General features: G+C 38.7%; 1 pseudogene; it reads right to left on the bottom strand.

The window, feature by feature from the left end:
- Positions 1–924: 924 nt before the first annotated feature.
- On the bottom strand, positions 925–27,466 carry LOC125822465 (uncharacterized; annotated as a pseudogene).
- Positions 27,467–27,786: the final 320 nt, after the last annotated feature.

Below are 27,786 nucleotides of genomic sequence, written 5' to 3'. Positions count from 1 at the left end.
AGAAAAATAAAAGCATCAAGTTCCACCAATATTTGAAATGTCCAGTTTAAATTCCTTGCCTAAACCTTTGAATTTGGACATAATCACTCTCTAAATTTACCAAATCTGGTTTAGTAATCAGTTGTAAGAAAACAAGATGCATGACACAATCTCAGTACACCTTGCTTTGTTACATTTTGTCAAATTTTATTGGCCACACTTCTCTGCAATTAAGTGGGTTATCAACTGTCTTGCTACTAAAATGTGTTTGCGTCATAGTTCTTAAGCTAAAGTCGTCACTAGAGATTCAATGGCACACCATATTCGTGTGTTCCCAATGTAGGTTCAAATTTAGTCCACATGTGGAGTAGAACAATTCCCAAAAGAATAATAAAGAGGCACACATCAGGAGGATAGGAGGACATTATGGACAAGAGGGAGTTGCTCGGATGGTAAGCACCCCTCACTCACAAGCGTAAGGTTGTGAGTTCGAGCCACCAAGCGAGCAAAAAGGTGGGAGCTCCTGGGAGGGGTTAAAAAAAGACATTATGAGAAGGGGCACAAGAAAATCTCTATGCTATAAAGTAAGGGCCCACAATAATCTTTTTATATGCATATATAGAGAGGGTTCAGAGTATTCCATACAACATAAATATTTCATGAAGGAAATAAGCACCCACACCACTATTATAGCAGTGGAAAAATGGTCTGAATCTCGTGGACACAGCTAGAAGTTAATATTGAACAAGCTAGAATTATCTGCCACCAAACATGTATTGTTCAGCTATCATATGCAAGATAAGTGTGGCCAAACCAAATTCAAAAGTAGATATGTTTATGTACCTTTTTATATTTATCCTTTTTTTATTGATACATTTCTTTCCTTTTATTGCATTTTGTTTGTGTTGTTGGGAGGAGGGTTTGAAGAAGTAGACAGAGAAACTACTACCTGAGAGCTAGCGTAGACTGAAGTTTGTAAGATGCAAGCTTCTTTATGGTGTTCAGAACTCCAACTGTTGAAATTGTAATCATCCTTTGCCCAATCAGAATATCCTTATAAGAAAACAAATAATTCAAATTTCATACTACACAGCTTTTAACAATTCTAGCTATGAAATAACATGTAGCGATATGCTGCTTTCTAACAGAACTTAAAGGCCAATTATATGGAAAATATTAATTTTAGTAATTTCCAATCCCAGCATTTTTGCATCAACTCCTGGCAGACTGTCCAATGCCTTAATATTATTTCATCAAGTTCAATTTACATTTAAAGGGAAACATTTCTCTAGCACAAACAATAGATCTCTCAAATGACTTGCATATTTGAGATAGGTTAAAATTCGGCTTGACTCACACCTCAAAAGCTAGCTTAAAGGGAGCAGGATTCCCCAAGTATTATAAGGAGACCACACATCTCATTAACCACTGAGTGGACTTTTTCATTCTTTAACACCCAACTCACACCTAAGTTGCACGGACACTTCACTTTCGATGCTGCACCCGTGTCGAATTCTCCAAAAATACACTACTTTTGGAGAATCTGACACGCACCCATTGACATTTTTGAAGAGTACGAGCAACATAGACTCACACCCAGGGCTGGACATCTGGTGCATGGAAAAGTTTAATTTGGGGGCCCAACATCAAGTGAGATGGGTCCTGCTCTCATAACATGTTGAAATTGGCCTTTGGCCTAACACACACCTCAAAAAATAGCTTGAAGGAAAGAGGATTGCCCAAGCCTTGGACTTTTTCATTTTTTAACAAGATACTTTTACTCTGTGAAAGGGTGTAAGTACCAAGTCCCCTAATATTTCAAAGGTGAATATTGATCAAAAGCTACTCAAGAAGCAGCTTGCAATGCAATGACATGCATGTTTAAGCAATTGAAACAACATATAATTTCATAATCTATCAATGTTCATGAAGGCAACAAAACTTATGGAGCCTTTTATCCAAAGAAAAACATATAAAATAAATACTTTCAGAAAAAGTATTGAAAATACTAATAGTTCAACATGTCAGACTTGATGGAGGAACTGACATGAACAAAGAAAGTCATATCACAGATGCTACCAGACCTTATTCAGGCAATGGTGTGCTTCAAGGACTTCTTTCATGTTCAACATTGGCTCACCCATACCCATACAAACAACGTTTGTCACTCTCTGCTTGAATAGCTCTTCTATTGCCAAGACCTGCACCAGGTAATTACAAATAAAAATGGTCCCCACAAGTTTGTGCCACAAAGACATACCATGTTCTTGAATTTGGCATCCACCACAAAACAAAAAACAACACAAGCCCAACAACACAATCCTCTCGAGGGTGATCAAGTGTACAGATCAGAACCACGACTAATTAAGCTAAAGAGTTAAATATGATGCTTTACATTTTAGCAACTATGGTCTGTGAATAGGTCATCTACATCTCTATTTTGAATGATAAAGCAAAAATGATGGACAGAAAATCTATTGAAAATCCCACAATGTAACGTTTATAGCTACAGAGAAGAAAGTATGAAGACATCGCTATATTAGGGACAAAAATATTAGCATAATAGAGATGCAAAGAGAACCTGCTCAACGATTTCATGGCTCTTAAGGTTCCTTGAGAATCCTCCCTTGCCAGTCGCACAGAACGAACAGCGCAATGGGCAGCCCACCTAAGTAGCACAAAAATGAATGACCATGGTGGCAAAATAATGATTAAAACCACATAGGTTTTTAATAGTTAGTGCAGAGAGCATATGTTTAATCCATGACCACAATGAATTACCTAAGATGAAACACATGCTGTCAAGCGAAATGAATCATCATTGCCTTTAACTGGAATTCCAACAGTCTCGACCAGTCGGTTGTCTTCGAGTTTTATTAGCAACTGAAGTTTATTTGCAGGAATCGTAAGATAGTGAAAGAAGGGAAAGATGGGCAAGAAAGAGAAGTGTACTGCACAAAAGAAATTAACCTTCTAAAACATAACTATAACTAAAATAAAAAAATCGTAGGATAGACTTGCCTAAGAATATCAAGACAAATAAAATAGAAACATTCTTAGTGCACAACCACAACTTGTATATAGCATGTGACGTAAGTCCATTTTCTGACTCGTACAAGTTGCTCTCCTTCAGTAGCTAGATGTGAACACAACATCCTTCCATGTTAACAGAGTTATGTCACCCAAAAGACAGAAATAGGGTCTGCCAGTAATATCCATAACAAATTTGGCCGGTAATTTTTAACATCTTCATTCCTTCAAACGAAGGAAGGGAAAGAAGCTTTTGAATATTCAGAACACCAACATACATTACATATATACTTTGGTTATCAGATTTCATATGCATTAATATCTCCATATCCGAGGTAGATTCAAGCCAACTCAACAGTGTTGGTCATATAATTGGCTGGACTCACCTTGAACCAAATGGGTAACCCGAACCAAGGGACCAGATCTTGGTTAGAAGCCCACAAGTTAGAGATTCAAGTCAACTCAATAGTGTTGGTCATATAATTGGCTGGACTCACCTTGAACAAAATGGGTAACCTGAACTAAGGGACCAAATCTTGGTCAGAAGCCCACAAGTTAGAATGCCAAAGTGATGTGCATCAATCAAAAGAGGTTCATGGTATTGTTTGAAAGAAGGCTCACACAAAGACACATCTGTTGTGTAACAAACTGTCAAACCAGGCATTCTCAGGTTCCCTAAGTGGTACTGTTCCCACATGCTTAGTTCTCTCCATAGGATAAGACTTAAGTTTTGCTTTATCAGGATTAATTTTGCTTTGGGTAATTATAGTGAGGTGAGAAAGTAATATATAGCACATAAGCAGTGTATGTTGTAATGACCTCCAAGTCATTGGTCATTTCTGTGTATGTTGTAATGACCTCCACGTCACCTCTTTGTATGTTGTAATGACCTCCAGGACATAAGCAGTGTATGATGACTTAAAACGAAGTTTGGGGGTAGGGCCCACTTGATAACATGGGCAGCATGGATGACACTAACATGAGTGGCATATACCCCTCAAGACCATTCACACGGAGTCAAGCAAAGGATCTCCAAGGCCTACAAGCAATGTTCATGAAAAGGGAAGCATTAGAGGAGCTTGAAGGTCACCAAAGAAAAACATACAATGTGTGTAAGGTACACCAAAATGAGAAGGAAGAAGGAAAGAGGCCATGTGTGGAAATGACCATTTCATGAATTCAAGAATTCACAAAAGAAGGCAACCAAACAAGGCCCTTATCTCATTAAGGGTAAAATTGTCAAAAAGTGTCTTGTTTATTTTTTAGTATAAATAGTAGTATCTTTTATTTTGGGGAGACTTAGACTATATTGAATATTGACTCTCAAATTATAGTATCTTCTTAGTGAGTAATTAGGGTGAACTCTTGGGATTGCTTGTTAACTTCTTGTGTTTGATTAATCAAAGTGTTACCCCTTTGTGATTCTTGGTTTCATTTGATTATTCTTCTTTGGGTTGAATTTAGGTTGTTGAAGCCAATTGGGAGGTGAGTGTTTTAGTCCCTTGTTGCCCATAATTTCAATAACTTGAGTATTAATCCACATATCATTTCTTTCTTTATTCCTTTCCTTCCTTGATCGTTATCATTTGGTATCAAGAGCCTAGGTTTAGATTTGTTCTTACAAATCTAGTCTTGGTTTTTAAAAAGAGTCCAAAAAAAAAAATTTGATTTTTTTTTATTTTGATTTATTGTTTTTCACACTAGATCCTTGTTCCCTAGTGTTTTTTGAGTCTAGGTTTCAAATTTTGTTCAATTTGGAGTTGTAGAAGTGAAGTTACCATTGAAGGGTTTCAAGCTTTTCAAACCTTTCAAATTTTGAAAATGGGTCTTTTGATTGAGGAGAAATTGGAGGTTAATAATTAGTGGGGTTTGTTCTCTTAGTTGAAGGGAAGAAAATCCTAAATTTTGAGCCAATTTCGAGTTGATTTGAGTGTATTGGGGTTTAGTGTGTGTTCTTGGTGTTCTATGTGTTCTTGGTGTCTTCAACTTGCTCTTGAAAAAGAAGAAAGAAGAAAGTACATTTGATCCAACTTTTCAAGCCAAAGTTGGTCAAAGGTGTTTTTTTTTTGGGTCCATTAGTGGAATTTAAGAAAAAAAAAAAGTGCCACGTGGATCGACATATCAGTAGCCAGCGCAGCAGACAACCTGCCAGCGACGCCCAGTTGCACCTGACGCGCGTGTGCGTCAGTTTCAGAGACCAAAAAACCTGCAGGTTTTTTTTTAAGACCCCAAAAATATTCTAAGTATGGAAGTTTTTTGGACCTAGAAAATTTTCTAAGTGTCCAAACTTCGTGATTCTTTTTCTAACATTTTTCCCTTCAATTCCTCAACTATTTAACAATTAATTATCATCTTTAATTACTTGTTAACTAGTTTTAATCATCAAATGATCCAATCAAAGTCTTACAAGTGATGGACTTCTTTGAGGCATAATTTTTTTCTAAGTGTCCAAATTCACTTCTTCTTCTTCTAAACTCATTTTTCTTCTAATTTTCAGCTATTTTAACAATCAATTAACATCTTTAATTACTTTTAACTAGTTTTTAATCATTAAATCTTTTCTTTGATCCTTCAAAGTAAGTAACAAGAAGTAATTCTTCTACTTTTGTTACTTGGTTTATTTTGAGTCCGAATTTTTTTTGGTACTTCTTTCTTCTACTTTTATCATCTTAATTCGTTGATAACCTTCTTGATTCAAGTCCGTTAGTTTTTTTTCTTTTTTTTTCTTTTTTTGGGTCGTCCTTCTTTCAAGAGTCACAAGAATCCACTCCATCACAAAGGATATGTGATCTTGAGTTGATTGAACCGAGCTAGTTCACTATCAATTTTGAGACGACGCCATAGAAGGTGAGTGAGAGCTACATACGAGTGACGTGAGGCTTTTCTACTAATCTCGTTTGTTGAGTTTTGTAGGTATCATGTCTAATACAAGTCCAATTGGGGAGAGCTCGGAGAACATCATGGAGGTTCTCGCCAACATCTCTAAGCAAGTAGCGGAAATGAATGGAAGGATGGGAGGTATGGAGGAAAGGTTGGTACGGGTGGAAAATGAAAATAGAAGGAAAGCAATTCAACCCGAATATGAGGAGATAAGGAGGGCATCGGTGCATTCCACCACCCTTGCTCCGGGACAAGCTCATAATCTATGTTCTCCTCCACAAAGCCGAACCCGAAACTACCAACGCCCCACTTTCCAAACTCCCAACCCTCCAAACCACCTAAGACAGCCTACGCCACATCCAAATCCACAACCCTATCACCCGCCACATGAGAATCTTCCTTTTGTGGCCAACCAAGTCCAATACCAAACACCATTTCGAAATGATTCAAATGCATCTTTTCATGAACCTACATCACATCCACAAAATGCACCACAAATGCCCTACCAAGACTACCAATACCAAAATCCTCTCTATGATGAAATTCATGAGGAGTTCAATAATGATGAGTTTTGGGAGCTTAGGGGTAGGGATGGAAATGGAGTACGAAGGGAAGGAGTACGACCTCGGGACTTGGGGTGGGACCAAGGCATAAGATATCAAGAATATGGGAATAGAGGAGATAGAATGGGATATAGATGCGATAGGATGGGAAATAGAGGAAATAGGTTTAGGGAGAGGAATGATCATCAAGATAGGGGCTTGAACACTATCAAGGTCACACTTCCAAGGTTCAAAGGAAGTAGTGACCCCGATGAGTTCTTGGAATGGAAAATTCAAAGTGAGCGGATCTTTCTCACAAATAATATCTCAGAAACTTTGAAGGTGAAGTATGCTCTCACGCAATTTGAGGGGTACGCATCAACCTGGTGGGAGTCCAAGAGGAGGGAAAGGGAGAGCCATCATAACTACGAGTTACCTACTTGGCAAGAGTTGATTGCACTTATGGAGTTGAGATACTTGACTCCAAACTACTACCAAGAGGTGCTCAAGAAGGTGTACATGTTGAGGCAAGGTACCAAAACTGTGGAAGAATATTATGATGAGTTTGAGAACTTGCGGATGAAGTCTAAAATTGAAGAGAATATGGAATGTACGGTGATACGATTCGTGGCAAACTTGAGGTATGATATCTTGAAGCCCTTGAAGCTTAAGCACTATGAGACTCTTGAAGCGGCTTTCCATGATGCCTCAAAGGTAGAAGCAGATTTTAAAGAAGAAAAGTCATACAAGGCCAAAAATTCTTTAACTTCCACATGGAGCAAAGGTAGAGATAATTGGAAGACGACATCCTTTAGGGAGCAACCTAAAGGTGGAGGTCAAGTTGCCCAAGTCAAGCTTGATTACAAATCCAAGGCAAGTGAGCAACCACAAGGAGGTAACTATGTTAAACCTAACTTTCCTCGACCCTCTACAATTCAATGCTTTAGATGCCAAAGGAGGGGACATGTTGCTAGTGAGTGTCCAAATAGGAGAACAATTGTTGCTCTTCGTGATGGATATAAGACTGAAGATGAAGATGAGGGTGAAGAAAAAAATGAGGGAGAGGGAGATAGGGGTGAAGGAGAGGAAGGTGCTTCGGGGGATGAAGAAGAAAGGTTGGACGAGAGGGTAAATTTTGCTTGCTTCATGAAGAAGGGAAAGTCTTTGTTTGATGATGATGAAGACTTGAACATGAATGTCAATCTTTCATGTGTTGTGAGAAGAATTATGGGAGCCCTTGCAAAAGAAGAACTTGACCAAAGGGAGAATCTATTTCATGCTAGGTGCAAAATCCAAGATAAAGTGTGTTCTTTAATCATTGATAGCGGGAGTTGCACCAATGTGGTGAGTAGTTCCTTGGTGGAGCGTATGAAAATACAAACCAGCAAGCATCCCAATCCTTATAAGCTACAATGGCTCAACGAGAGTGGAGAGATGAAGGTCCTCAAACAAGTAAGTATTCGGTTTAGTGTGGGACAGTACAATGAAGAATTGGTTTGTGATGTGGTTCCCATGTTGGCATGTCACCTACTGTTGGGGAGACCTTGGCAATTTGATAGAGATGTTGTGCACCAAGGGAGATCCAACAAATACACTTTTGTGATTGAAGGTAAAAAGTATGTGCTTGCACCTCTCACTCCATATCAAGTGAGTGAGGACTATCGGGCTATGAAGGAGCTTCGGGAGAGAATAAAAGACGAGGCGGCAAAAGGTGAAGGTGAAGGTTCCACTATCGTTCCAAAGGAGGGGAGTGCCTTGGTTAAAAATAATAAGAACATGTGCATGATAGCAAAGCCAAGCAAGTGTTTAAAGGGTGTGGATGAGGAATGCTTTCTAGTGTGCCTTGTCAACACCAACCTTTGTTACATGCTAACCAAGATACTAGCACTTTGCCTAGTATTATTTCTTCTCTTTTGCAGGGCTATGATGAGCTATTTCCAGATGAGATGCCCGCTGGATTACCACCCTTGAGGGGAATCGAGCACCAAATAGATTTTATACCGGATTCACAAATCCCCAATCGTCCAGCTTATAGGAGTAACCCGGCAGAAACCAAAGAGCTATCAAGGCAAGTGGAAGAGCTTCTTGAGAAGGGGTTGATCAAAGAAAGCCTAAGTCCTTGTGCCATACCGGTAATTCTTGTTCCCAAAAAGGATGGCACTTGGAGAATGTGTATTGATTGTAGAGCCGTAAACAAGATCACGGTGAAGTATCGACATCCCATTCCTCGACTTGATGATATGCTTGATGAGCTATGTGGTTCTATTATTTTCTCCAAGATTGACCTTCGAAGTGGGTATCATCAAATTCGTATGAAACCGGGTGATGAGTGGAAGACGGCCTTCAAGACAAACTTTGGGCTGTATGAATGGCTTGTGATGCCATTTGGATTGACGAATGCCCCAAGCACTTTCATGAGATTGATGAACCATGTTCTCAAACCCTTCATCAACAAGTTTGTTGTGTATTTTGATGATATACTTGTGTATAGTAAGACAATGGAGGAACATGTATCCCATTTGAAACAAGTGTTTGATGTCCTACTACGAGAGCGTCTCTTTGCTAATTTCAAGAAATGTTCATTTTGTGTTGATAAAGTTGTGTTTTTGGGTTTTGTGGTTAGTGCAAATGGGATTGAGGTTGATGACGAGAAGGTGGAGTCTATCAAGACTTGGCCGACCCCAACTAGTGCAACTGAGGTAAGAAGTTTTCATGGGTTAGCAAGTTTTTATCGGCGATTTGTGAAGGGCTTTAGTTCAATTGCTGCTCCTTTGACCGAACTGATCAAGAAAGATGTACCTTTCGTATGGGGTGAGGAGCAGGAGAAGTCTTTTCAAGCCTTGAAATTGATGTTGAGTTCTGCACCCTTGCTCCAACTACCCAACTTTGACAAGGCCTTTGAAATTGAATGTGATGCTTCAGGTGTTGGTATAGGTGGTGTGTTGATGCAAGAAGGAAAACCATTAGCTTTCTTTAGTGAAAAGTTAAAGGGAGCTACACTCAAGTACTCAACTTATGACAAGGAATTGTATGCACTTGTGCGAGTGTTGGCTCATTGGCAACACTACTTGTGGCACAAAGAGTTCGTGATAAGGACCAATCATGAGTCCTTGAAGCATCTCAAGGGGCAATCCAAGTTGAACCAGCGACATGCTAAGTGGGTTGAATTCATTGAAACCTTTCCATATGTGATCAACTACAAGCAAGGCAAGGAAAATGTGGTAGTGGATGCTCTATCACGAAGGTTTGTATTGGTCAATACCTTGGTTTCTAGAATGATGGGGTTTGAAAGCTTAAAGGGATTCTATTCTATGGATTCCGACTTCAAATACCTTTGATAATCTTAGTCAAGGGAAGCAAGTTGATAGGTACCAATTGGTTGATGGTTTCTTGTTCAAAGATGGCCGAGCATGTGTGCCCATGAGCTCATGGAGAGAGTTATTTGTCAAGGAGGCTCATAGTGGTGGTTTGATGGGACACTTTGGGGTACCAAAAACACTTGATATTCTTAAGGAGCAGTTCTTTTGGCCCAAGATGAAGCATGATGTGGAGAGGATTTGTGGACAATGTCTAGAATGCAAGAAAGCCAAATCCACGACTAGGCCCCAAGGTAAGTATACTCCTCTTCCTACTCCAAATGGTCCGTGGATGGATATTTCTATGGACTTTGTGTTGGGACTTCCTAGGACTAAAAGAGGACATGATAGTATATTTGTGGTAGTGGATAGATTTTCTAAAATGGCTCATTTTATTCCATGCCATAAATGTGATGATGCATCCCATGTAGCATCTTTGTTTGTTATCAATGTGCTTAAATTGCATGGAGTCCCTCAAACCATTGTTAGTGATAGGGACTCCAAGTTTCTTAGTCATTTTTGGAAGAGTCTATGGGGTACACTTGGTACCAAACTTATGTTCTCTACTTCTTGCCATCCTCAAACGGATGGACAAACCGAAGTAGTCAACCGGACTCTTGGAAGCATGCTTCGATGCATGATTAGAGGAACCCCAACTACTTGGGAAGACCGTTTACCCTTGAGTGAATTTGCATATAATCGGTCTTTCCACTCCTCTATTGGAATGTCTCCATTTGAGGCATGTTATGGTTTTAAACCTTTGTTTCCATTAACCATGATTCCTTTGTCTAGCAATGTTGTTGTGAGCCTAGATGCCAAGAAAAGGGCAAAGGAGATGATGAACATTCATGCCAAGGTCAAAGAGGCCATTGAAAAGAACAATTCAAAGGTGGCCATTCGAAAGAATCGACGGAGAAAGGAAGTGATCTTCAATCCAGATGATTGGGTGTGGGTGCATTTCCGAAAGGAGAGGTTTCCACAAGTACGAAAAGGGAAGCTAAGCCCAAGAGGGAATGGACCCTTCAAAGTACTCAAGAGAATCAATGACAATGCTTACATGATTGACCTACCAAGTGAGTATAATGTTCATAATGTTTTCAATGTTAGTGATTTGTCTCCTTGTGTTGTAGGTGATCCTTTGGATTCGAGGACGAATCATTTTCAAGAAGGGGAGGATGATAACATGGGCAGCATGGATGACACTAACATGAGTGGCATATACCCCTCAAGACCATTCACACGGAGTCAAGCAAAGGATCTCCAAGGCCTACAAGCAATGTTCATGAAAAGGGAAGCATTAGAGGAGCTTGAAGGTCACCAAAGAAAAACATACAATGTGTGTAAGGTACACCAAAATGAGAAGGAAGAAGGAAAGAGGCCATGTGTGGAAATGACCATTTCATGAATTCAAGAATTCACAAAAGAAGGCAACCAAACAAGGCCCTTATCTCATTAAGGGTAAAATTGTCAAAAAGTGTCTTGTTTATTTTTTAGTATAAATAGTAGTATCTTTTATTTTGGGGAGACTTAGACTATATTGAATATTGACTCTCAAATTATAGTATCTTCTTAGTGAGTAATTAGGGTGAACTCTTGGGATTGCTTGTTAACTTCTTGTGTTTGATTAATCAAAGTGTTACCCCTTTGTGATTCTTGGTTTCATTTGATTATTCTTCTTTGGGTTGAATTTAGGTTGTTGAAGTCAATTGGGAGGTGAGGGTTTTAGTCCCTTGTTGCCCATAATTTCAATAACTTGAGTATTAATCCACATATCCTTTCTTTCTTTATTCCTTTCCTTCCTTGATCGTTATCACCACTTTTTGCTGAGATGACCTCATATAGGAATTTTGACTGCTCCGTTGAATTCGGAATATCAAATTTGGTAGGATTGCATATCTCGTTTTCGTGCACGGGGTTTCGAACAAATTCAGAACACCCCGTCGGAGATTTGGACTTGCCAAATTTCAATTGATATGCATCAGCGATCACCATTCAAGATTCAAGGTTTGGCCTTGTCTCTCCAATCACCCTTGACGATAAGCTTTGCATATCTTCTTGATTGGAATTTGAACAGGAAAAGAAAATTGTTCATATCATACAACTTGTAAATTGGGGGTTCCTTTCCACGTTTGGCCTGCCCATCTCCTCACATCATTTCGGGTAGGGACCTCTTCACCACCAGTGAATCTTTCCACCAAGCATCTTTGTAATAGAGCATTTTCCTCCTGTGTGCTTTCCTTTTCTTCAATCCACTGAATCAATTTACTTTTTGTAATCGCCTCTTTGTTATTTCCGTTTCCAATAAAGGTTTATTTAGTTGCGCTCTTGGTGTGATAGTTACACCTCTTGTACTTGATTTTTCATTAATAAACAACTCTATTTTGTTAGCAAGTCTCCCCCACTCTTCATTGAATTTCTTCAATCCACTGAATCCATTTACTTTTTGCAATCGCCTCTTTGTTATTTCCGTTTTCAATAAAGGTTTATTTAGTTGGGCTCTTGGTGTGATAGTTACATCTACTATACTTGATTTTTCATTAATAAACAACTCTATTTTGTTAGCAAGTCTCCCCCACTCTTCATTGAATTTGTTTTTTGGAATAATAATAATTGACCTGCTATGGCCTTTGACTGCAATGAGTGAAATAAATCTACCATATATATTGAACTTTTGTGTGCAATAAATGTAGGTAGAAATATCTCTACATCTCCACGATTTAAAGCTCTTCCTTTTGTTGACAAAAGCTTCACAAAATCTCTTGTGTAGCCATATAAGTGCATTTTTGCTCAAAATCATCCTTCTCATTGAGAATCTAGTATTCTCCACCCATTCAAATCATTCATGTTTTCCATCTCGGAGAAGGAAAAAGATGGAGAAGAAGAGAGAGAGAATATGAAAAGTCGCAAACACTAATGGTGAAAGACCACCGGAGAGGAATTCAAAAGCCCCGAGGGAACTTCGAAAATTTTGTTTGGGAACCCTGGGAGCATTGCTTTAGCTGATCCATTGTAATTACAAACATTTATTTATAAATGGTGAGGATATGCGATTTATCAATGCCGCGCCTTAGGATATAGCGGTATCTTGTTTATGAGTTATGGTTTGCTCGTTTCATAAGATTGTATAAAAATTGGAAACTATTTTATACTTTTCACAACTTATACGGTTTCATATTTACGAGAAAAAATACGACTTAAGAAATCCAAATTGTATGTCCAAACAAAACTTGAACTTCAAATCAATCTGATTTGAAATCATGATTTCATATCGCATCTCCAAAATAGGCCCTTAGCATGAGGGGTAAACTCTAGTTCTAATAGCTCCTTAGCACCAGAACAAAAATTCATGATGTCTCTTCGAGAAGGCAACCATTGTGCTAATAAGAATATTATCGGTCATTCAAAAATAAGAATGCCCTATGGGGTGTTTGGTACCACCATTAACCACCATGTCAACATTCAACTAGTCAGCAAAAATCAAAATCAATTTTACACAATAAAATAGTTGTCTTCAAAACGCCAACACACAAACATCATTTCTAACTTCTAAAGATATGAACAACTCCTCCCACCATATAGACGGTACACATACTAAAATCACTTTCTACTCTACTCTTGATCGAAGAAGTCATACGACACTAACTATAACTTTTGGTTGATACTTCTCCATCCATTTACAATGAGGTTAAGCCACTAATTTGTATATTTATTCTAGGGCTAGTAGGGTATTTGAGCAGAGCAGGTTTAACATTGGATAGTGCATGGCAGGACAGATTCACAATATTATGCAATCCATTGACAGGAAAATCAACTTCCACTCAAGGATCAAAAGGAAGGTTGAAAAGCCAGTGTTATTAGAAATCATCACTACATCACTTGAAGGGACACATCAATGCAAAGCAGGAGCTCTCATAGGTAAAACTAGTCCTTATGAGGACAACATACTTCAAAAAATGAGGCTTAGACTGCTTCAACAAAAAATGATCAGTTCTTAGAATTTGAATCTTAAAAATGGAAAAACTAAACAAGGGGAAAAATATGACCCTTTGGCATGTAGATAGTAGTTATCCTCCTCACATACGCATCAACATTTCATTGCCCTCGTCTTTTTCTTCTTTGTAACCCCTCTTCTTCTACTACTGTTTCTCTGCTTTCTTTGGTTTTTCTTCTTTTTGTTTTATTCTTCAGACAACTTCCAACTTTTGTTTCCTGTAATTTTTCATACACAAAAACTATTGCTACTTCTCTTTGGAGAGTTCTCTATTGCTTATTTCTTGTACTCTCTTTAAGTTCAATAACTAAAGTGATTGAATATAGGTCAAATACTGCAGCTTGATTTTCTAATAGTTGACTAGCCAAATATAAGAATTAATTTTGTGATTGAAGTTATCTTTCTTTAATTAATTTTGTGAATGACTATCTTTCTTTGGTCTTAGTGAATTTATTAGAATAATTTCATTAGAATTAATATTGTCATTATTGTATATTGGATGCTGCAATTAGCAAGCTTTGTAGCAACTTGATGTTGTAACATATATTTGGAACTTCTTGTGTTTTTGGAAAATGTGCACCTTACTTCGAAGACGAGTGCACTTTTATTCATGGTTTTCACTCGAAGTCCCCTAGCTCTATCTTTTTTGTGCTTTTGGCTTTTCAAACTGCAAAAGGCCAGTACTCCATGGTATTACGGAGGCACCAGACATATACAAAAATGGAGACACCGCATGCCAAAATGCATTGTGATCAGTCAACCAAAGTTAGCATGCAAGAAAGTTTATTACCCAAAGATATCTATAGCATCATAATTCTAAATGAAAACGGTGACAAAACTACTACACTAGCACACAGCATAACCAAAATATAAGCATTTAACAATGTTCACCTTAGTGGTCCCATCAGCTGCAGTGACTGCTTTATGAATTGGGGACCTCCCAACCCTCCATCCTGCTTCCTGTAAATCATTCCTAAATTCCAATGGCACTATCCAAAAAATAGTAGTAATTACAAAATGAAAGAGAAAGCATAAAAATTAAAAAGACTATGGCATAAAATAAACAAAACTATAGATAGATTTCCAACATAAAGAAAAACTCACGCTGGCTAAATTCCTGAATTTCCTTCTATGCACATTAAACAAAGTAATTAATTACTACTTGTTAATGAATGGCAATAAAGCTGGGATAAACAAACCTGACCAAAGTCGAGGGCAAGTTGCTGAAGTTGTTCCTCAGACAAGCCAAGGAGGAGGCGCGTCTCCATTTGAGAAGCCTTCTTGAGTGAGGGTACTGTGACGGTGCTAGAGATGGTTGTAAAAGTGCGAGACTGTAAGCCCGTGCGAAGGGAACTGAGCAGCCGAACTAAAGGAGACCCATCGCCATTTCAGAGCTCTATATTTTAGAGGATAAACCCCTCAACCCAAAAAAAATGGTTGCCGAGTTAAAACCTCTCGACTCTCAAAAGCCAAAGATTACTCAAAAAGACAAAAGGAAAAAGAAAGAAACCTGAGAAAATTAACAAAAAGGGCTCTCAAGTAGTGTCATTTTTGTTTGAGAAAATACATAATTACCCCATTAAAGTAAGACATGTTTTGTAAAAAGACACTTTAACTTTGCGGGTCCTAATACCCTCTTAAACAATTTTAAAGTGTTGTAAATAACTCATTTTCTAGCCACCCTTAATTGCAAGAAAAGAAATGCAATCACGCACCAGTTATTATCTGTTAGGTGTTAATTTTAATTTTTAATCTTTATTTTCATTTTTGTTTTTTCTTATTTTATTAACTTCATTTTCTTTTTCTTTTTTTGTTTCTTCTTCTTTCTTCATTACCCTCCTCTGCTCTTCTTCAGTCCTTCTAGCTGCCATCACCAAAAATCCTCTACGTAGCCACCATCTTCGTTAATCTTTCGGAGTCTTCATCATGTCACTATTATAATACCATCTCCACCATTAATATCAAAATTAAAATGAATTAAAATCCTAGTGGATAATATGCTAATAAGAAAATTTAGTGGGCTAATGGCCCTAAAATGTAAAAGATGTGTAAAAGAGTTAGACTTGATTTTATATTTTTAAAAATATTTATTGACAGAATCTTTACAAATAAAACACTACATAATATATATAGCCCACGGGATGGCCTCTAAGGCTCGCGGGTTAGGCCTAGGAGGCTAGTAGGTCAAATGAGGTTGGGTTAAAAAGCGTCATTCCTAAGTAGGCCAAGGGATTTGCGTTCTGGATTTAGCTCGTCGCACTTGTCTTGCCTAGTGCGGATTACCTCTTCTATGTGGTTTGCGAGCTATTGCATAGGAGCGGGGGTTTTACCCTGTGCGCACCAAAGGGTAGCGTCTGCGGGTTTCCCTTGTCATCCAAAAATAAATGGGCCAAAAAAATTTGGCCCAACCCCACATAATTCAAGGGTTGAGTTGGGCCGACTTAACAGTCTAAACCCATTTTTATAGCTCTAATTACCACCACCTTTTTGGGTTTAGGATTAGACACCCTATCTTTGTTGAACTTAGGAGTCGGTGCATTAGAAGAACCTTGACATGAAAACTTTTGTTGGAATTGAGGACGCCCATGTCCACCGGACCTAGAATGTGAGAAGTCATCATCATTGATCCTTGCTGTAACACCTCAGAATCCAGTAGACTAATCTAGGGGCTAAGTGCAAGGCATGAGCTAGAGAATTGGGCCTTGAAACCCTCCACGAATGTGCACACGAGTCGTGAAGGGCACCGCGGCTCGCGGTGGTGCCCATGATGTCTAGGTAGTTGCTAAAGAAGGCTGCCTACCTCCCAGGAGAGCCTAGACACCTCGTGGTGGTCACCACAGATCATGGGACCACTCGTGGTGGTGAGGCAGTAGCTTCACAAGGCTGCCTAAAATAGGGACCCTCTCCACGATCCAGTAGACGGCTCGTGAAGGCCACCACAGGCCGTGGGAGGGGTCGTGAACAAGAGGTTGTTTTTAGGGGAAGAGGGGTGGCAAACCTAGCTACTGGTCAAGGGCCAAGGGCATCACAACGGCCTGTGAAGCCCCACACAGACCATGAAGTCGTCCGTGAAGGGTTTTTATTAGACTTAGAGTGTAGGGTCAACTTCAAACGATCACATCTTTTAGCACAAATGAACTAGGTGGCCCAAGACCTATCAAATTAAAGGTCTCTGAGTCCTCTTTCCAATGCCACTGAGTTTGCCTAAATCCCATATAAGAGTAAAAAGTTATGCCCAAAATAATGGAGCACTATCAGGCTGAAATTCTTCACGACCCATTTGACGGGCCATGGTGATGATGACGACCCGTGGTGAGCTTCCAGTGAGCCAATTAGGCAGTTTTTAAGTCAGGGGTTATTGTGTCTTTTTCCAATTGTTTTTATCTCAAACCTACGTCTTTTTTCTCAAGCCTAGGACCCCTATAGAAGTCATTTTAACCCCAAAACTCACCCATTCAAGTCATTATTTCCAAAACCCAAAAGAATTCCCAAAGTCTCCCTCTTAAATATTTCTCTCTTTAGAACTTGAAGAAGAAGAAAGAGTTGGAGCTAGGATCAAGGTCAAGTCTCCAATCCTCAAGAATTTGTGGGCTTTTTTATCAAGGTATGATGGATTATTCATCCATGGAATCCTTTAATCCATGTAGCCCCTTAAGATTCCCCAATTTAGAAGAAAAATTCCCCAATTCTAGTTTGGGTTTCTTCTAATGTCATGGGTATTGATCCAATTGAGTGGGTTATGATTGTTTATGATTGAATTGATAGAATTACATATTTTTAGGATGAAATTACATGTACCAATGCCTAACCCATGTGTAGAATGATGAAATTGATGTAAGTGGGTTTTATGCTTGGAAAAGGGGAAATTGAGGAATTAGATGTATTCTTCTAGGATTGATGAGATGCATTATAGATTGCTTGAGATATGAATTGCTTAAGAGTAAAACATATAAACATGAATTGATTGAGATCAAGCATATATGATGAATTATGACTTGTAGGCTTTGAGATTAGGATTGTCTTAAGACTAAGATATGTATGATGAATGATGATTAATAGGGCTTTTATAGTAAAGCTAATATGATGAGTTATGATTAGTATGACTTTTAGAGTAAAGCTTACATGATGAACTATGATTATTAGGGCTTTGAGAGTAAAGCTTATGTCATGAATGTTGATTTGTAGATAGAATTGTTGTGGAAGGATTTACCCACATGATCTACTCTATGAATGTATAAATGTGAAAGGTTTCCTCAAATAGAATGATTCTAAGTTGAAAGGCTTGCTCACCTAAAATGAATTTAAGTCAAAGGACTATGATATGTGATGAGGTTTGAGGTGATTCCCCCAAGACCTTCTTATGAGAGGGATGTACGGTGATCTCTCATATTCCTAAGTTAGAGAACATGAGGTGATTACACATGTCATGTGATAATGGATGTGAGGTGACTACCCTTATAATATAACTTCAAGAAGCAAGGCAAGAGGTGAATACCCATTAGCCTTTATACCAAGGACATGGAGGCGAATACCTATGATCCTTATAAAATGTTGTAAAGGCGAATACCTATATCAGATCATCTTGGACATGGAGGCGAATATCTATGATCCTTATAAACTGATGTGGAGGCGAATACATATATCATATCATGTTCGACATGGAGGTGAACACCTATGATCCTTATAAAATTATGTGGAGGCCAATATCTATATCATATCATGTGGGGCATGTAGGCAAATACCTATGAATCCCCTAAAATGGAGATGGAGGTGAATACCTATGACTATACTAATAAGGCAAGAGGTGAATACACATTAGCCTTTAAAATAGGCATAGAGGTGAATTCCCATGTCTTGAAAGTAAAGAAAAAATAATGTGAATCATGTTATAAAGAATGAAGTGTGTGGATTGTTGCTTGAGTGGCCTTCCCTTAGATTGTATGACAAGAGGTGATGAACCAAGTCTTGAGTAAGGATAAGTTGAGGTTACTTTAATAAGTGTTCCTCTTATGGTATGATGATTTATGTGCATTGATTATGCTTATGATTTATGTGGTTATCTCTTATACTTATGGATTATGTCTTATGTTGACTAATACTTATGCTATGCTTATGTTGATGTAAAATGCTAGCCATCATATTTCGTACATCTTTGTACTAACGCATACTCTTGCCTACATTTCTTATCCAAATGTAGGGTCAAGCGATATTAACTCTCATCCCCGTGGCTAGGATCATAGTAGAGCAAGACTTGAAGATTGGTGAGTCCTCATAACATTTCAGGATTTGACCAATATTTCCTTATGTCTTTCAGTTTGTGTTTTGAACTATTGTATGGGATGTGTCCCAAAGACTTCCATGTATTAGATGGTTTGAGATAAGTGTAATAGACTTCTGCTCGTTTTATAAAGACTTTGATTATGTTGAAAATGTTTTAAATTTTCGCTAAATTCTATTATCTTATGTTATGAAAGCTCAGTTGGCTAGTATGAGGCCTCTCGGGGTCTTGTACGCCATGTTACACCTAGGGGGTACCCTTGGGTCATGAAAAACTTGGTATTAGAGCACAAGGTTTAGAATGATTCTAGGATGTCTAAAAACCAAGTCTACTAGAGTCTTGTTCATAAGTGTGAAACTCGCCACATTTATGAATGAGAGGCTACGAAATGCTTAGGAAACTTCACTTCTTCATTACTCTAAGTCGTGCGATAGAGTTTAACTCTATAAGGTCTCTCTCCTACTCCTTATCCGATGGTTTTCAGGATATGGCTACTCGAAGGGCTCATGCTACAAGGAACGAGGGTGAAAAGTTGGTTGTGATGCCATGTGTGGCTATGAGATTTGATGAGTTGTTAGACCCTTTTTATTTCTCTACTCCTATAGGTTATTCTGTGATGGATGTGAGGGTCTATAGAAAGTGTCCCATCTCTTTACTCCATAGAGTTACTCTAGTTGATTTGGTAGAGCTTGATATGCAAGATTTATATGTCATCCTTGGGACGGATCGGTTGCACTATTGTTATGTTTCTATTGATTGTAGAACCCGTGTAGTGGGATTTCAGTTCTCGAATGAGCCTATCCTAGAGTGGAAGGGGGAAATTCTATGCCTAGAGGTCAGTATGTGTCATATATGAAAGTTAGAAAGATAATTTCTAAGAATTTCCTTTATCACCTAGTTAGGGTGAGAGAAATAGATTTTTAAGTGTTGACCAACTCTAAGAAGCTAGTTGCTTTTCTAAAGTTGACCTTAGGTCGGGTTACCACCAACTGAGGGTGAAGGATGATGATTTCCCAATAATGGCTTTTAGAACCCGATATTGTTATTATGAGTTTTCGGTGATGTCGTTTGGTTTGACTAATGCCCAGGCGGCATGTAGGAGTTTGATGATTATGGTGTTTATATATACCTTGAGATGTTCAACCAGTAGACTCCTCCAAGGGTGGTGTTATAGTTCACCATGGTGTAGAATCGTCTTCTGTGACGAATGTGAAAGCTTAGTGATGCTTTGATCCGACCCTAATTGAATTGAAAGGTTTGTGCTTAGAAAGTTCGTTTAGGTTTTTTTCGAAGGGGGAGATAGTGTGCTTATATAGGTCATTGAGTGTTCCTAATGTTCATGATTTGGTTTTACTTGAAATTATAACCCTTGAAGGGGGTAATGAGGTTTGAGAAGTAAGGGAAGCTTAGTCCTCGTTTTGTAGGCCCATATGAGATCTTAAGACATGTTGGTAAGGTTGCTTATAAGGTAGAGTTTCCTAATGAGTTGACATCGGTGCATCCAGTTATCCATGTCTCTATGATAAAGAAGTGTGTTGGAGATATGATATTCATAGATCCCTTAGAAGAGTTGGGAGTTAATGAGAATCTCTCTTATAAAGAAGTACCGGTTGAGATTTTACACCTGGAAGTTAAGAAATTGAGGAACAAGGAAGTGACTTCCGTGAAAGTGTTATGGAGGAATCTTTTAGTTGAGGGTGCTACTTGGGAGGCCGAGGCCGATGTGATGTCCCGATATCCTCATCTTTTTCCTTCTACTCCTCCTTTAGGTTGAGATGATGAGTTCCTCATGGTTTGTTCCTTGTTTTGGTGTCATGTGTGTTTTAGATGTTTCCACGATTTCCTTATAATTATGCATGTTCATGAAAAACATGTGTTTTTAAAGAAAATGAGTTTATTTGATGAATTTTCCTCAAGTTGTAGTGTATTGAGTTTGAGTTGTCTATAGACTTCATGAGATATATGGATGAACATGCCTTAACTTGGAGTTGAGAGATTCCTTCTTGGATGTATGCCTAAAGTATAGATTGCATATAGACTCCATGAGATTGTGTTGAGCATGCTCTTAGCTTGGAGATGATAGTTCCTCCTTGAACATGAGAAACGTTGAAATTTCATGCATATTGGGTTGTTATTTGTTGTTCCTACCTTCCATATGATGCATTGAGTATGCTTAGCTTGGAGTTGATGTTTCCTCCTTGGCTGTGTGCATTTAGATGAGCTGCATGCATGATGGGCTGCTAGTTTTGAGTCATTTCCTTTAAGAGGTGCCTAGAATGCCATTCGAGGACTAATGTTCCCAAGGGAGATATAATGTAACACCTCAGAATCTAGTAAACTAAGCTAGGGGCTAAGTGCAAGGCATGAACTAGAGAATTGTCCCTTGGCACCCAGCACGAGGTCCCACACGAGTCGTGAAAGGAACCACGGCCCGTGGTGAAGCCCATGATGCCTAGGCAGTAGGTAAAGAAGGCTGCCTACCTCCCACAAGAGCCTAGACGGCTCGTGGTGGTCACCACGGATCCTGGGACCACTCGTGGTTGTGAGGCAGTAGCTTCACAAGGCTGCCGAAAATAGGGACCCTCCCCACGAGCCACTAGACGGCTCGTGAAGGCCACCACGGGCCGTGGACAAGAGTTGGTTTTTAGGGGAAGAGGGGTGGCAAACCTAGATACTGGTCAAGGGCCAAGGGCTTCACAACGACTCGTGAAGCCCCACTCGGACTGTGAAGGGTTTATATTAGACATAGAGTGTAGGGTCAACTTCAAACGATCATATCTTTTAGTACAAAATGAAAAGGTGGCCCATGACCTATCAAATTAAAGGTCTCTTAGTTCTCTTTCCAACGCTACTGAGTTTGCTCGATTCCCATATCGGAGTAAAAATTTATGCCAAAAATAGTGATGCACTGTCAGGCTGAAATTCTTCACGACCCGTTTGACAGGCCATGGTGATGATGACAACCCGTGGTGAGCTTCTAGTGAGCCAATTTGGTAGTTTTTAAGTCAGGGTTTATTGGTTTTTTTCTCACTTGTTTTAACTTAAAGCTACGTCATTTTTCCCAAGCCTAGGACCCCTATATAAGTCATTTTAACCCCAAAACTCACCCATTCAAGTCATTATTTCCAAAACCCAAAAGAAATCTATGTTCCTCTCAAATATTTTTCTCTCGAGAACTTGAAGAAGAACAAGAAAGAGTTGGAGCTAGGTTCAGGGTCAAGTCTCCAATCCTCAAGAATTTTTGGGATTTGTTATCAAGGTATGATGAGTTATTCATCCATGGAACCCCTTAAGATTCCCTAATTTAGAAGAAGAATTCCCCAATTCTAGTTATGGTTTCTTCTAATGTTATGGGTATTGATCCAATTGAGTGGGTTATGATTGTTTATGATTGAATTGATAGAATTACATATTTTTATGATGAATTCACATGTACCCATGCCTAACCCATGTCTACAAAGATGAGATTGATGTAAGTGGGTTGTATGCCATGAAAAAGGGAAATTGAGGAATTAGATGTATTCTTCTAGGATTGATGAGATACATTATAGATTGCTTGAGATTGAAGCATATAGATATGAATTGCTTAAGAGTAAAGCATATAAACATGAATTGATTGAGATCAAGTATATATGATGAATTATGACTTGTAGGCTTTGATATTAGGATTGTCTTGAGACTAAGGCATGTATGATGAATGATGATTAATAAGGCTTTTAGAGTAAAGCTAATATGATAATTTATGACTAGTATGAGTTTTAGAGTAAAGCTTACATGATGAACTGTGATTAGTAGGGCTTTGAGAGTAAATCTTATCTTATGAATGATTATTTGTATATAAAATTGTTGTGGAAGGATTTACCCACATGATCTACTCTATGAATGTCTTAATGTATAAATGTTAAATGTTTCCTCACTTAGAATGATTCTGGGTTGAAAGGCGTGCTCAGCTAAAATGAATTTAAGTCAAAGGACTATGATATGTGATGAGTGATTTTTGTTTAACCAACGACACTAACCTACGGTACGAGTGTCTACGATTGTCGATATTATAGTAACCCAACCAAGGGTTGGGGTCGTGTCCCAAGGGAGTGGTACTGAAAATAGTAGTTAATTAGAATGAAATTCTAATTAGTCGTAGCTAAAGAGATTTGCGAATAAAAACATTGTAAATTAAAGGGGGTGACACGAAAGTGTCAAATATCGATGGGGGGTTTTGTCACAAGTATAGTAAAAACAACAAAAAACAACAAGAAAATCAAGTATGGGAAAAGTTCTTGGGTGTGACCGCAATACAAGTTGAGATAAATAGTTGGGTACATGCTTTCAATAGGAAATTCGCAAGATAATAGTGACTAGGCTAAGCTTTAGATGGAAATAAGTTCCCTCTTGGGCAACTTACCCCGTTTCAAATGTGTTCCTCTAGGTCACCCATTTGTCGCATGAAGGCTAGCCTACGCCTTACCTCACTCACTCTCTTGGGCTGAGTGTTAGGATATGGGACTAGGGCTCACCCTCTCGGGTTGAACCTCATGTCGACCCACTCCTTAGGTCATCAGTCTAGCAATATTGGTTTCGCGACCTCCCTCTCAGGCATGCCGAAAGCACATGGGTGGCTTTGTATTTGCAACTACAAACCCATTAAATTAAACCACAACCACTAGGTGAAATCACCATTAAAATATATCTAACCTATCAACACGCAAGACCCAACAATAATATCAACATATATTTTTTAAATCACACCCCAAGAATGGGGGTTTTTAGCCACACATCAAGGAATAACAAAATACACCTAAAATGATAATGAAATCGAATGGGTATAAGAAATTAAACCTTAATTTAACCAAAGGAAGAAGAATAAAGAAGACCCACTTTCAACTTGGGGAAGATGAACTCCTTTCTTTAAGTCTCCCACAAAACCATCTCCAAACTTGAGAGAAAAATACTATAACTGATGTTCTAAAAGTGAAAACTAACAATAATGTTCGAACTCTTAAAAATAATAACTAAGGCTAGATTTATAGTTTTCAAATTTAGTGTTGCGGTGGACCATTCGGCGAGGTTAGTCGCGATCGCCGAATGACTCGGCGAATCACCTTTCTTCTGGTTCATCGCCTTTTGTGCTTTGCCTTCAGCATGTTTGTGTTTTGGACCGTTGGGCGGTATGGCATTGCTTCACGAAACTGTTCAGCGAAGGGCCGACTGCTCCTTTAATTAGTTTTTTGATCCACTTCCTTCAGGGCTTCACGTACAAGAACAAAGGGCGGAGTGCTTCCCTTCGGCGTTTCGTCAAGAGTGATTGGCGAAGCTCAGGCTTCAGTTTTTACGTTCTTTCCAGCCTTTTTGTTTCTTTTTACGCCTAAGTGTCCATGCTTCCGCTAACACTTCAAATACCTGAAACTTAATAGTTTTCATCAGATATTGAGACAAAATAAGCATTTGAGGATACTATTTCTATTAAAATAAAGTCATAAATGAGTCCAAATTGTGGACTCATCAACACCCCCAACTTAAACTTTTGCTTGTCCTCAAGTAAACTCAAGTTTAGCCGCTCAGAAAGGGATGTCTTAAACAGTGCTACACAAGACTCGATTATGAATGCACACAACATGACTCAATTTACTTATGCAGAGATCAAATGTGTACTCAAATATTCAAGTAGTGACTAACCAATATCAAAGAGTCTCATTCTCACAATACTTGCTTCATATGCAAGTTCAAGTTCAACCAAAGTGTTCTAATTCCTTCACACAAAGAATGATTCCATACTCACATATAATGGTTTAATCAATTAAAGTTCCGGAATCAAATGCAATGTTCACACTCACAAAGATGAATACAATGCATGCTTTCTCCCATTGGTTTGCCCGTATTTTCCAATCGACATTTGTTTCAGCTTACTCAAGATAAAAAAGGTCTTTCTAAGGCTTGTATTGGGGCTGAGTGCAAAGGTATGACCATTTAGGCTTAGTGACTCTTATCCTAATGAGATGTGGTATTCACAACACTTCATTTACTGTCCCTTCATCATTTTTTGCTAGTGCTCTTAAGTCATCCCATTATTCACTTCCTATGGATTGTTCAGACTCCCCATTTCTTTGGTACTTTAATCCACAACTTTCTTTTTCATTCTTTTTCATTCTTTTTCTTTTCTTTTTCTTCTGCTCTTTTTTTTTATATATGGAGGGGTTCCAATTTTCTCAACACCATAGGTTAAGGGAGACTGTTCTTGCACTTCTTGAGTTTCCCCTTTCTTTTCACCACACCCCCAACTTAGTATTTTGGCCTAAGTTGGCTATTCAACTAACCACAAATCAAGAGGATTATAGGTAGCGGATAAACAAAAGTCTAGTTTTCATCAAGTTTCATCCAAAGAAAGGTCAGGCTCAAGGGGTGTTAAAAAGAGATTCACACACTCACAAGGTAGGCCACAAAAGCGGTATATGTCAAATTGGTTCACACTCTTTAAAGTTGCCTAAGATCATATCAAGAGATAGCCTTACTTAGTCGACCGGACCAACGGGGCAAATTCTAGGATCTTTCATGCATGTTTCAAAGTAAGTTCATCACACTAGGCATCGACACTACTAGTCAAACAAGACTCGACATTTTTGCTAGTGTGCAACGGTCATCACAAGAGACTCAATTGAATACTTGGTTAGTCAAAATGAGATTCAAAGAGTTCACATATTGTCTATGCAACTTCATTTGGCCTCATTGTAGCATCACATTCATGTTCATTCGATTGAGAGTACTATTCAAGTCATCGGTATTGATCAAAACCGAGACTCAAATTTTCACAAGAACAACTACATTTAACACACAAGAGGTGGCGAAAATTTTCGGACGGGTCAAAATTTAGTTTGAAATAAATTAAAAGGAGTCATAAGCTCAAACATTCACACAAAGTAGTATTAACGCAAAACTTTAGCTCACAACACAAAACACGAACATTAATAGCACACACAAAATGTGAGCCTCACCTCACCTCACCTCACCACAAGTTAAAAAAAAATTGTCCTCAAATGCAAATAATCAAATATCCAGAATGTAAACAAAAGAAAGACAAAGAGGGAGGTAAAGAAAGGATCTTGTCTATGCAGTCTCTCTATCTGTCTAGGCATTAGTGCTCGGTGCATATGTTTGGATTTGGGCTTCAGTTCCCGGAGTCACCACGGAAGATACGTCAGTGCCGAACTTAATAAGATTGTCCAATTCTGTAGTTGCCAAAAAGGAATGGGCAACTGTAAAGAGTCCCCGGGCCATGAAGGGATAAAGGGGTCTCGTGGATCAGTCTTCCTGTTAGCACTGGGCTTCTTGCCTTTTCCTTTGTTTCCGGATGGATGTTCTTGAGCACACCCCCACAAAATTTAAATCATTTCAACGCATAAGAATTCGAGATTTCAACAATCAAAACAATATGGGAAAGATTATCATCTTAAAATAGGCATTCAAACATATTAATCCTATCAGAGAGGCCCAACACACGTCAATACGATAAGATCATTTGCATAAGAGTACAATTTCAATAAAAGTAAACTCGGGGTTCAGAAAACCAACCATAGATACCGATTAAAATGATATTGAAATGCTAGGCGGCAATGTAATCTAAATCCAAGCACAAATCAACGACTAAAATAATCTTAAAGTGCAAAACTATATAAACTAGAGTGCGGGTGTGAGTTTGGGAAGATAAAAAGTGAGGGAAAGTGAAAGAGTTTAAAACTTTTGAACCTTTAGCCTTAAACCCGTCCAGTTCTCACCCAGTCGGCCACGTCAATCGTGTTCGCTGACACAATCGACGATCTGCCAAGTGGTCACTTACCTTACCAAGTTTTACAGGACCTCCAGTTAATGTAAGGGTCCAAATGACGGACTAGATCACGATTGCCGACCTTGTCGGCGATTCGCCAAATATCTCCTGGGCTCACCGAGTTTTACAGACTCCAATTTGAAGATGTCTTGAGTCAAACGACGGATAAGGTCGGGCTCGCCGACCTCTTCAGTGATGCGCTGACCTCTTCGGCGATGCGCCGACTGGACTATTTACTCACCAACTTGCACTTTTCAAGCACTTTCCACACTTTAACCTGCACAAACAACAAACCATTATTTAAAAAACAAAAATAAAGCAATAAAAGGGTCTTGGGTTGCCTCCCAAGCAACGCCTTAGTTAACGTCGTGGCACGACGCAAGTCCTCATTCAAACTTCATTCTTGGGGTTTGCCACAGTGTTTCTAGGCAACCCCCCTTGTTATCTCGAAACCTCAAATATTGCATTCCCATCAACTGGTGGTAGGCAATTTGCACCCATTTTTCCAGTTTGGGTTGGGTTGCTAACATTATTAATATCATCGATACCATCTCGATGACCTTCCATGCTACCATTCACCTCTAACTCACCCATTTCTTCCGCTTAAAACAACAACACACAAAACAATACTAAAAATAAAGTAAGTATCACTATAACTAACAAGAACAAAATTTAACTTAACTAAGAATTCTCAAATAACACCACTCCCCGACAGCGGCACCATTTTCATGTTTTGCGTAACTAACGACACTAACCTACAATACAAGTGTCTACGATCGTCGATAATATAGTAACCCAACCAAGGGTTGGGGTCGTGTCCCAAGGGAGTGGTAGTGAAAATAGTAGTTAATTAGAATTTCATTCTAATTAGTCGTAGCTAAAGAGATTTGCGAATAAAAACATTGTAAATTAAA

This window comes from Solanum verrucosum, unplaced genomic scaffold, assembly GCF_900185275.1.
Source record: "Solanum verrucosum unplaced genomic scaffold, falcon-dt-bn FXZP01000302.1, whole genome shotgun sequence".
NCBI classification, from domain to species: domain Eukaryota; kingdom Viridiplantae; phylum Streptophyta; class Magnoliopsida; order Solanales; family Solanaceae; genus Solanum; species Solanum verrucosum.
The sequence above is the reverse complement of the archived record's forward strand: the minus strand, read 5'-3'. Positions and strand labels throughout refer to the sequence as shown.